Genomic DNA, 12,377 nt, shown 5'->3' on the forward strand with positions numbered 1-12,377 from the left:
AGTGTGAGAGACACAGGTTCAGTGACATGGAGAGGGGTTGAAACAGCCACATGACCACCAGCCTCTTGAAAATGTGAGGATATGCAGAGGAGGAGGATGCATAGGAGCAGAAAGCAGGCTAATATTTGCAGAAGGTGCTAGCTAGCTGAAAGGTTTGCAGAGTTTTAGCTTCATGGAGATGTTCAGGCACCAGTATCTCTGAAGACTGCAGCTACCCAAAGAGGTGGCGTAGGGGGTTCTGCTACGAGAGTCTGCATTCTCACAGCTTATCTCTAATCTGTGGGACACCCTGAACATTTTGAGGCACTTCTACCCCTGTACTTGGGACTTATTAGCAGAGTGTGGGTAAAAAGACAGGCAAAGCTTCAGATGCAAGGTCAAAAATATGGTATATTTAAAACAGGATGAAATCACCAAACTTACACTACAATAATACAAATTGGGTGAGGGAGAAAGAAAGGAACATGCAAATACTTTATACCATAAACAAAAGAAAAGGAAACCCCAACACCAACCACCTACTTTCCTCTCTGGACTGACTAAATTGGGGTATCAGGATCTATGCTCACCACTGAATCTGGACAGATGCATTCAACATATTTTGGTTCCCCCTTGGCTTTGCTGGTTGGAGGTACCTTATCCCGGATGGCATTGAAACCCTCGGCTCCTTCCCAGTCAGTTGGGATGTGTTCTGTCAGTGTTTTTCTGGTGAGGTTTCCATTGTTGATGTCGGCTCCTTGTTTCTCAAACTTAATCTCGATGCACCGGGATAACTAAGCTTGAATCTTCCTGAACTACTGGAACGGAACTGCATCCTCTCCTTTTCTTAAACAAACCCTGACTTCTTCTGTTCTTCCGCCCATATTATAGTTGCCAGGATGACTTATCTATATGCCCAATCTTGACTTGGTTTTGTCTTGCATTTTGTGGTAACTGATTAGGTGTTGATGCTTTGGCCCCCTGTCCTGATGTTATGGGTAAACTGTGTAGATAGTTTGATGGGACTGTCTGTCACTGGCCCTTTGTTGGGATGGAGGTGTTAATGGGGTTTGTGGACTATCCTCTCACCATGTCTGGAGTTGGCTCCACTGTAGGCTTTCTGGAGAGGCCATGCTTGAACTGAGTCTCAGGCTATTGTTTAAATGTTAATGTCTCTTTAGTTATGATTCACAGACAGGCAGCGGTTCCATGGCCATTCAAAAAACAGATTTTTCCCATTCTGTCACTGTTCTAAAGTGCAAACTCATAAACCATAACTCAGGGGGATTTTTGAATGTTCTACAATGGTAGCAAAACTGTTTGAAACACTGAAGGAGGAGCTGTGGTTGCTGGGATTTGGGGTCCACCTATCAATTGCAGGGTTCCAAAGTACTCAAAGTTTACATCTCAGCCCTATTCCAGACATCATCCGGAGACACATTTGGAGACATATGCAGGATGTCCTAGTGATCAGCCAAGCTCTGCTTCAAGCGGTGTACCAGAAGGAAGGGCAATACATCAGGTAACATACTGATCAAGCCAGTCAGACAGAGAGCAATAAGGTCATCACTGAATTCCCCAGTATGCAGGAAGTAATCAACTCTACACATATGGCCATCAAGCAGCCAGGAACCAGAAAGACTCTTAAAATTGGAATAAATATTGCCTAAAACATAATAAAGTCCAAGTGAAATTCAGCTGAAAATTATTTCAGACACTAACATCCATCTTGTTACATATGAATGTACTTTTTACTGGAATTACTTGTCATTACAAAGTTGTCATCTTTTTTAAAAGTCTTTCTTTCACTTTGTGTGCATTACATATATATTAAACATCTTTGTAGATTAAAGTTTATGATTAGTGTCACAAGTAGGTTTACATTAACACTGCAATGGAATTACTGAGAAAATCCCCAAGTCGCCACACTCCGGCACCTGCTCGGATACAATGAGGGAGAATTTAGCATGGCCAGCATAAACTAACATATCTTTCGGACTTGTGGAAGGAAACTGGAGCACACGGATGAAACCCATGTAGACATGGGGAAAACATGAAAACTCTGCACAGACAGTGATCTAAGCCAGGAATCGAACCTGGGTCCCTGGCATTGTGAGGCAGCAGTGTTTCCTGGTGCAACATTGATCCTTATGCAACTTGGCTAGTTCAAATGGTTTAGGAGAGTATTCCTTAAGATGATATATGCAAGCCTCCTGTAAGTTGATGTGAACTATCTCTCTGATAGGCATTGCAGAATCCAGTGCAGTTGAAAATCTGGACTCATGTTTCACCACCACTGGTACATCATACTTTATCTTGGCTTCTTAACTGAAGTTCTTTTTGAGGCTTTGACATAGGTGTGGAAGAGTCAGGCTACGTGTAAAATCCAAACCTTTCCCTCCACCCCTTACCTCTACCCCTCCCCTTTAAAAAATTTACAAAAAAAACCTTACAATATCTGCTGCCTCTACTTGCTGCAGCTAGATCAAAAAATAAATGTGTAAATAAATAAAGACCAAAGCTCAACCATAATCAGTGCAAATGATGGACATTAAGGCGAGATTGCAGCTCAGCTTTCCAATACCAAATCGGAGGTTCAAACCTGGCGCTCTTCCAAAGTACATGTCCACATGTTGGGATCTCCATGTTATCCTGATGCACATGTACAGGGAACAATCAGCTTAAATCGGGATTGGGTCAGAAGTTACGGGCCAATATAATCAAGCAGAGTCAGCATGTCTTCATGAAGGGGAAATCATGCCTGACAGATTTATTAATGTTCGTCAAACAGAATATCACAGCTGTACTGTGGGAGGGCTCATACAGCAAAGCAGTATGGGTAGAGCTCAGGAATAGGAAGGGTATAGTTACAATGTTGGGCGATTATTATAGGCCTCCCAGCTTCCAGCAGGAGATTGAGGAACAGATATATAGGCAGATTTTGGCAACGTGTGAAAGTAATAGCGTTGTTGCGGTGGGAGATTTTAACTTCCTCTATATTAACTGGGACTCACTTAATGCTAGAGGCTTGGATGGGGCAGAATTTATATGGAGCATCCAGGAGGACTTCTCAAAACAGTATGTAGATAGTCCACTTAAGGAAGGGGCCAGACTGGACCTGGTATTGGGGAATGAGCCTGGCCAGGTGATCAATGTTTCAGTAGGGGAGCAGTTCGAAAACAGTGACCATAATTCAGTAAGCTTTAAGCTGCTGATGGATAAAGGTAAGTGTTGTTCTCAACTTAAAGTGCTAAACTGGGGGAAGGCTAATTACAACAATATTAGGCAGGAACTGAAGAATACAGATTGGGGGCAGATGTTTGAGGGTAAATCAACATCTGACATGTGGGAGGCTTTCAAGTGTAAATTGTTAGGAATTCAGGATCGGCACACTCCTATAAGGATGAAGGATGATACTGGAGATGAGGGGGTTGGACTATGAAGAGAGGCTGAATAGACTGGGTCTGTACTCGTTGGAGTTTAGAAGGATGAGGGGGGATCTTATAGAGACGTATAAGATAATGAAAGGGATGGATAGGGTAGAGGTAGAGAGATTCTTCCCACTCAGAGAGGACAGCAGGACTAGAGGGCACAGCCTCAAGATAAGGGGGGAGCAGTTTAGAATGGAGTTGAGGAGGAACTTCTTCACTCAAAGGGTGGTGAATCTCTGGAATTCTCTGCCCGTTGAAGTGGTGGAGGCTACCTCGCTAAATATATTTAAGGCACGGGTAGATAGGTTTTTGGTAGGCAAGGGGATTAAGGGTTATGGGGAGAAAGCGGGAAAGTGGAACTGATCCACTTCAGATCAGCCATGATCTTATTGAATGGTGGGGCAAGCTCGAAGGGCTAGGTGGCCTACTCCTGCTCCTATTTCTTACGTTCTTATGGCAAGGTTTGAGCCTAGTCAAAGAGAGAAAGGAAGCATTTTTCAAGGCTAGGAGGCTGGGACCACACAAAGCAAGTGTGAAATACAAAGAAAGTAGAAAGAAACTTAAGCATCACCTGATGAAGGAGCCTGAGACTCCTAAAGCTAGTGCTGCCAAATCAACCTGTTGGGCTTTAACCTGGTGTTGTGAAACATCTTACTGTGTTTAGTCCAGTCCAACACCAGCATCTCCACAATGGGGAGGTCCCAGAGGATTGGAGAATAGCCAATGTTGTTCCTTTGTTTAAGAAGGGTAGCAAGAATAATCCAGGTAATTACAAGCCGGTGAGCCTTACATCAGTGGTAGAGAAATTATTGCAGAGGATTCTTCAAAACAGGATTTACTCCCAATTGGAAATAAGTTGAAGTATTAGTGAAAGGCAACATGGTTTTGTGAAGGGGAAGTCGTGTCTCAGTAACTTGATTGCATTTTTCGAGGAAGTGACGAAAATGATTGATGAGGGTAGTTAAGTGGATGTTGTCTACATGGACTTCAGCAAGGCCATTGACAAGATCCCTCATGGCAGACTAGTACAGAAAGTGAAGCTGCATGGGATCAGAGGTGAGCTGGCAAAGTGGATACAGAACTGGCTTGATCAGAGAAGACAGAGAATAGCAGCGGAAGAGCACATTTTTTAATGGAGGGTTGTGACAAGTGGCTTTCAGTGCTGGGACCTTTGCTATTTGTAATATATATAAATAATTTGAAGGAAAATGTACCTGGTTTGATTAGTAAGTTTGCGACATCACAAAAGTTGGTGGAATTGCAGATAGTGATGAGGACCATCAGGATACAGCAGGATATAGATCAGTTGGAGACTTGGGCAGAGAGATGGCAGATGGAGTTTATTCCAGGCAAATGTGAGGTAATGCATTTTGGAAGGTCAAGTACAGATGGGAAATATAAAGTAAATGGCAGAACGCTTAAGAGTATTGATAGGCAGAGGGATCTAGATATATAGGGTACACAAGTCACTGAAAGTGGCAACACAGGTGGAGAAGGTAGTCAAGAAAGCAAAAAGCATGCTTTCCTTCATCGGCTGGGGCATTGAGTTTAAAAATTGGCAAGTCAGATTACAGCTTTATAGAACCTTAGTTCATTCGCACTTGGAATATAGTGTTCAATTCTGGTTGTCACACTACTAGAGGCATGTGGAGGCTTTGGAGAGGGTACAGAAAATATTTACCAGGAGGTTGACTGATATGGAGGGCATCAGCTATGAGAAACGGTTGGAGAAACTTGGTTTGTTCTCACGAATGACGGAGGCTGAGCGGGGCGACCTAATATAAGTCTACAAGATTATTGGGAGGCATGGACAGAGTGGATAGTCAGAAGCTTTTTCCCAGGGTGTAAGGATCAATTACTAGGGGGGCATAAGTTTAAGGTGTGAGGGGCAACGTTTAAAGGAGATGTACAAGACAAGTTTTTTACATGGAGGATGGGGGGTGCCTGGAACTTGCTGCTTGGGGGAGGTAGTGGAAGCAGCCACTTTTAAGTGGCATCTTTATAAATACATGAATAGGATGGGGATAGAGGGATATGGTGCCCGGATGAGTAGGGGTTTTTAGTTTGGTTGGGCAGCACGGTCGGCACAGGCTTAGAGGCTGAAGGGCCAGTTCTTGTGCTATAATATTCTTTGCCCTTTGAGGTGGTAATGGGCAGTACATATAAAGGGGAACCAGTAGATGTAATGAGTTTGGAATTCCAATAAGTGTTTGACAAAATACCTTACAAAAGGTTATTTAATAATCCTTTATTCATATGCCAGGGGACCTGCAGAGGGTAGCAGGCCATGGGCAGGTTCTATTAGTTAGCTAATCCTTTATCCATACCCCAAGCGGGGTATGGATAAAGGATTAGCTAACTAATAGAAAACAGAGTTTGGTCAATAGCTAGAACAGCCAGGCCTGATGGGAAATAGGCTAAGCCGAGTTGAATTGACACACGTCAAGGCAACCCAGGCAAGTCCTGTCGCATCCTGGAAGATATGGAGTGGAATTTTATCGTCTCATCCACCATGACAATTGTAGTGGATGGGACACAGACCTTTGACCTTGGATGGGATTTTCCAGCCTTGGGGCAAGCGCAGCTGGAAAATCCTGCCCATGACCGGAGGCTCCTGCCTCTGACCAAAAAGGGACAATGTGATGGATGCTTGCCAGACACACTGGTGCTGCATTCCATAAATGTAGGGGATACCTGCACTCTGTACACTTGGGAATATACATTCACAGGTACTCCTGGTGTCTTTTGTATTTGGGACTGTCACATTTGCTGGCTGTGACAGGCATTTCTGAAAAGACGTCAAAGAGGAAGATAAGGGGGAATCTAGAAACCCACCAGTGAAGACTTGGTATTGGCAGTAAGGATATCAAGCGAAGAATCAGTGAAGATCTGAGACCAACTGTTGCCACGTAGAAGACCTTTTCAAAACCAGCAAAGACCCAAGATCAAGATTTGTACCCGGTGGAGCAAGCCTGGCCAGTTCAACCTCATGGATAATTTAGGAGTTTCTGCTTCATATGCAACATTGTTCCAGCTTACTCAAGTTTCATTTCCTTCCTATTTACTTTGATTTATTTTGGCTGCTTTAGTGCTCTATATTTATTATAATCTGGTATTTTTATATAATTCTTGAATTTCTGTAACTGTTTTCCTTCCTCAAAGGACCTTATTTTACTTCGTTGCCTTTGTCTTTGCCCACTTATATTCACTGTTTATTTTTCGTTCAGTTTAACACTTAGTGATTGATAGTCCTGCTCTCCTTCATTTGGAATCTCGCCCTTATCATTTTGTCACAATTGTACAATCTCCCAGCTCTGTCTTTATATCAATGGAATATAGCATTGTTGTTACTGTTGCAATATCAACATTTTAAATGTGCAATTTAAGTTGGAGAAGCCATTTTATAATATTACTGAAATCTAATGCAGTGATGATAGTTTTTTTGTTGCAGAATACAACCTTGTCCATTAGGAATTCTACTTGTAACTTATGTACTTAAGTTGGTTTGAAAATAAAACTTATACTCCAGATATACTCCAACAAGCTGATATACTTTGAAACGATTTATATCATAATTTTTCTGAACATTTATGCTAGGTAATCTTGGAGGTAAGATGAAAAGTACACAATTTTGGGTTGACATCAACTGAAACCAATCAAAATAGTCAGTAGTCATAATTGTTCTGCAATTCATTTGAGATTCAGTGGCTATAACAGGAAATCAGTAATTCATGATACATCATCAATATTTGTTTTACATTTTTGAATTAATAATGTCATGAAAATGTGTTGTGAACAATATTACTTTATAATGTTATCAGCTGGACATCAGTTGAACTTTTCCCAAAAAGAAAACCCTTCCTAAGCAAAGGACACTAGCTTACAGCAATTATTATATTGCATACAAAGAACAAAGAACAAACTCAGCCCGGGAAACAGGCCCTTCGGCCCAACGAGCCCGTACCGCCATCTCAACACCACCAGTCCCCCTCTCCACCCACGACCCCTGTCTAATGTTTTATGGCCATCCAGATTGAGGGAAACTGATTTAGGGACAATTTATTCCTGCCCATCAGCCTAACAGCACATCTTTGGGGTGTGGGAGGAAACCGGAGCACCCGGAGAAAACCCACGCAAGCACGGGGAGAATGCGCAAACTCCCACAGACACCGGCCCAAATCTATGTGCCTGCACAGCAATCAGTGATAGTCACTGAGCTGTCGTCTTGCCCAGTATCTTGTCCAGTTTAGGCACACACTAACGACATGAAGCACTAGGCCAATCTCGAACAACCAAGAGCAGCCCCAGTACAATCCATCGCGTGTATGCCCCTTGTTGGGCACGAGGTGGACCGACTTAAAACCTGTGAAGGACACATGCCACTTTTATGGATACACTTAGTGGAAGGAAATTCCACCCTCCGTACCATGTTTGCCAGTGGTGGAGATGGCTCACCACTGGTTGGCAGCAAAATCTTCCAGTCGTGCCAATGTCAATGGCACTTTGCGTTTTGTATTGTTCGCTGGCCACACTGCCAGGGAATTCACCACAAGAGGTTGCCATGGGTGGGACTAGAATATCCCGCTGGTGGGAAGAATTTGAAAAATTCAGTCCACAGTGTAAATGGAACGCTCAAAGAGAGGCCACATGGTCCAGCCATTGGGTAAAAGGATGCTAGACTTAGAACAGTCTGAGATTTCCCCAGGGGAGAAACCATATCTCTATCTCTTCTAAACCTTGCTTGTCAAAGCTAAGCTGCTTGTGATTTGAAAACCCCACCAGTTGACCTCATTGCTGCAAGCCGAAAGATCTCAAAGGAGAGTTCTGAATCAACACAACTCTCTCTAGCAAGAAACAGCAGCTATTGTGTGTCAAAACCCTTCAGCTGTAAACAAGAATCTGGGCACTCCATGAATAATTTTTATTCCGACTTTATTTGTTATTTGATCAAGTTTTAAAAATCTGACGGTCTAAAGAGGTTTACTTATTTTTGCATGCTTGGGAGGATTGCATATGTGTCAGTTTTGCATTCGAGGGTAGTCGGACACTTTTGTACATTTTAATCCTCTTGTTAATCATTTCTGCATCTTCATCTGTGTAAATTTTGCCAATAAAACTAACTCTTTATTAACTTCAGGATCCTGGCTGGCTTATTTCTTGTACCGTGCTATACACAGTTAAATATTGACTTTGCAAATATCACCTCCCTTTTTGAATTCAAACTCTGTTATGACAATCAACTCAGGAGTGGGATAAAAAGGGGAGCCAGTTCAACCCATTAACTTGGCCACAACAATAATGAACTACTTTACTGTTAAAAAATGATTAAACACACTGTCCCCAAGCTATAGATTGAAAAATGTGATAACAAAAATTGTATCATTGGCGGTCCATTCAATTTGTAAAGCCCATTTAACTGACCAGGGCATGGAGTTTAATAGTTAATGCGATCAACAAAAGAGACAATCATTTGCTGCTTTCTAGTGAAGGGAAGGAACTCAGTCAACCATATTAAACCTTCATGTGGTAGCATTATACTGCATAGGTTCAGGGCCATGGATTATGGCAGTGTATTACAGACTAGGTGTTCTCAGAGGGATGAATACAACAATAGTCTGGAGGCAGGATGAAAAAAATCTTCATGACATAAAGTCATCACAGCATGAGTACAATAACAATGTGAATTGTTGTTAAAGAACAACTCTATGGGCGTGATCTTACCTGCCGTTCATGCCACACTCCTGCTGCAATGAAGACAGAGAATTTGGTGGCGAGCCAAATGTCCGCTCACTGTGGAGGAATGGGAGATTCCCACCAGCGTGAATGGTGGTAAGATTCCAGCCTATATCTTCCGCTTTGCAACATATTGGAATGTTATTGGAAGAGGATGATATTTCTATGGCTGTAAACCACACAGTGAAGGAATTAGGAAGTTGAAGCGAAAGGACAAACACAACAATATGTGTAATAATAACCATAGCATGACAGGAAGGGACAGTGTACTAGTAAATAGAGTCAGAGTATGAAAGTGGTGAAAAAAAGACTACATTAAAGCATCTTCATCTGCATTCACTCAGCATTTATAATGAGATAGATGAATTGATGGGTGTGGTCTGTTGACTTTACAGTGACAGGTAGCATTGTGGCTGGAAACTGGATATTGAGGAGTATTTGTTATCTCAGAAGGCTAGGCAGAAAGGAAAAGAAAATAATCTTTCTCAGAAGGTCAATGTGTAAAATCAGTTTGGGTGGAGATAAATAGCACAGGAAACAAATCACTGATGAGAGTAGTGTATAGGTCTCCTAACAGTAGTCACACTGTAGGATAGGATATAAATAGAGGGGTGGGGAGGAGGATGTAAGAAAGGGTTCCATAATAACCATGGACAATTTTTGAGTTCATACACAATGAACAAATCAGATTGACAAAGTTCACAGATTTTTGGGGTAGCTTTTTTGCTTAAAAAGCATGTTGTGAAACCAACCAATGAATTATTTCTAATTTGGTAATGTGTAATATGACAGGATTAACTAATGATGTCATGGTAGTGGATCCTGTAGGCAACAGCGACCATAGCATAATTGAATTCATTTGAAGGTAAGGAAACTTGGGTCTGGAACTAATGTCTTAATCTTAGATAAAGGCGACATTAAATGTATGAATACAGACTTCGGTAATGTAGACCAGGCAAATAGATTAAAAAGTAAGACAGTAGAGAAGAAGTGACAGACACTTGAAGAGGTATTTCATAATCCCAACAAAAATATCTGCGATTGAGAAGGGACTGCTCCAAGGGAAGGAGGAACCATCTGCTGCTAACTGATGATGCTAAGTATGGAATCAAATTTTAAAAAAGGCATACAATGTAGTGAAGATTATATTTCCTTCACAGGACCAGGGACCCGGTTCTACTTCTAGCTTGGGTCACTGTCAGTGCAGAGTCTGCACGTTCTCCCCATGTTTGCATGGATTTTCTCCAGGTTTTCTCCTACAGTCCGAAAGATGTGCAGGTTAGGTTCATTGGCCTTGCTAAATTCTCCCTCAGCAGACCCAAACAGGTACAAACGTGGTGACTAGATTTTCTCCGTTACTTCATTGCGTTGTTAATGTAAACCTACTTGTGACACTAATGAATAAATGTTAAACTTAGAATTAGAACCTCAAGGGGTAATCTTAGCAATGATTTTAGAATGTAGTCTCCAAATGGTATAAAGGGTAGTTGGGTTTTCACCGTAGAAACAGGAGCAAAGATAAAAGGATGATGGCAGACCGTTTCCATGATATGTTTCTCTGGGAAAGATATGGACCTAAAAAATTTGGTGAAGGACAGAGGATTTAAGGGATAGGAAAGGATATTGATCATTGTCCTTTTGGGAAGGATTAGGGAAGGCAGTAGAATGTCACTGGACTAATAATCTAGATTTCCAGATTAATGTTCTGGGGACACAGATTCAAATACCATCACAGCTGCTGGTGGAAGTTAAATTCAGTTAATAAATCTGGAAATGGAAGTTAGTATTGGTAATGGTTACCACAAAACCAACATTGACTGTTGTAAAAACACATCTGGTTCATAAATGTCCTTTAGGGAAGGAAATCTCTTGTCCTTACCTTGCTTAACCAATATGTTACTCCAGAGCCCCAGCAAAATTGGAGTCGATGGGAATCGGGGAAATCTCTCCACTGGTTCGAGTCATAGCTGGCACAAAGGAAGATTGTTTGTGTTCAATCATCTCAGTTCGAGGACATCAGTGCTGGAATTCCTCAGAGTAATGTCCTAGGCCCAACTAGCATCAGCTTCTTCACCAATGACATTCCCTCCTTCATAAGGTCAGGAGTGGGGATGATCACTGATGATTGCACAATGTTCAGCACAACTCATGACTCCGCAGATACAAAAGCAGTCTGCATTCAACTGCAACAAGACCTGCATAACAAGTAAGTTTGGGCTGAATTAGGCAAATTGCATTCACACCAGACAAGTGCCAAGCAATGACCAACTCCAACAAAAGACAATCTAACCATCTCTCCTCGACTTTCAATGGCATTACCATCACTGAATTTCCCAATATCAAAATCCTGTCAACATCCTGGGGGTTACCATTGATCAGAAACTGAACTGGACCAGCTATATAAATACTGTGGCTATAAGCACAGGCCAGTGGCTGGGATTCTACGGTAAACAACTCACCTCATGACTTGCAGAGAGTAGCTCGCCTGACTTGCAAAAGCCCAAATCTACAAGGCACAAGTCAGAAGAGTGAGGGGATACTCTCCACTTGCCTGGGTGAGTGCAGCTCCAACAATACTCAAGAAATTTGACACCACCCAGGACAAAACAGCCCATTTGATTTGGCACCCCATCAGCCACCTTAAACATTTACTCCCTCCACCACTGATGCAATAGTGGCAGCAGTAAGTCGCGTCTCCAAGATGCACTGCAGCAAATTACCAAGGCTACTTTAACAGCATCTTCCAAATGCATGACCACTACCACCTAGAAGGCCAAGGGCAGCAGATGCATTGGAACACAACCTGCAGATTTGTCTCCAAATCTCCCACCATCCTGACTTGAAAATACATTGCTGTTCCTTCGCTGTTGCTGAGTCAAATTCCTGGATTTTTACCCTTAACAGAACTGTGGGTGTACATGCACCACAAAGACTGCAGCAGTTCAAGAAGGCAGCTCACCACCTCTATCTCAAGGGTAATTAGAATAGGCAATAAGTGCTAGCCTAGCCAGCGACACGTGCATCCCATGAACAAATACATTCTTGAAAAGAAATGAAATGCTTTCATCTCTGCCTCAATCTCTTGTTTTCCATCACTCCCCACCAGTCCAACGGAAAATCTGAAATACTTTCTGTATACAGAAAGCACATAAGACGTTGTGCAGAGTTGTTATTTCTAACAGTTTCCATGTTGATATTGGATACTAGTCCATAGATAATTTTGACCATATGCTT

This window comes from Carcharhinus amblyrhynchos, chromosome 12 (assembly GCF_965287045.1).
Source record: "Carcharhinus amblyrhynchos chromosome 12, sCarAmb.v2.hapA, whole genome shotgun sequence".
Taxonomy (NCBI): domain Eukaryota; kingdom Metazoa; phylum Chordata; class Chondrichthyes; order Carcharhiniformes; family Carcharhinidae; genus Carcharhinus; species Carcharhinus amblyrhynchos.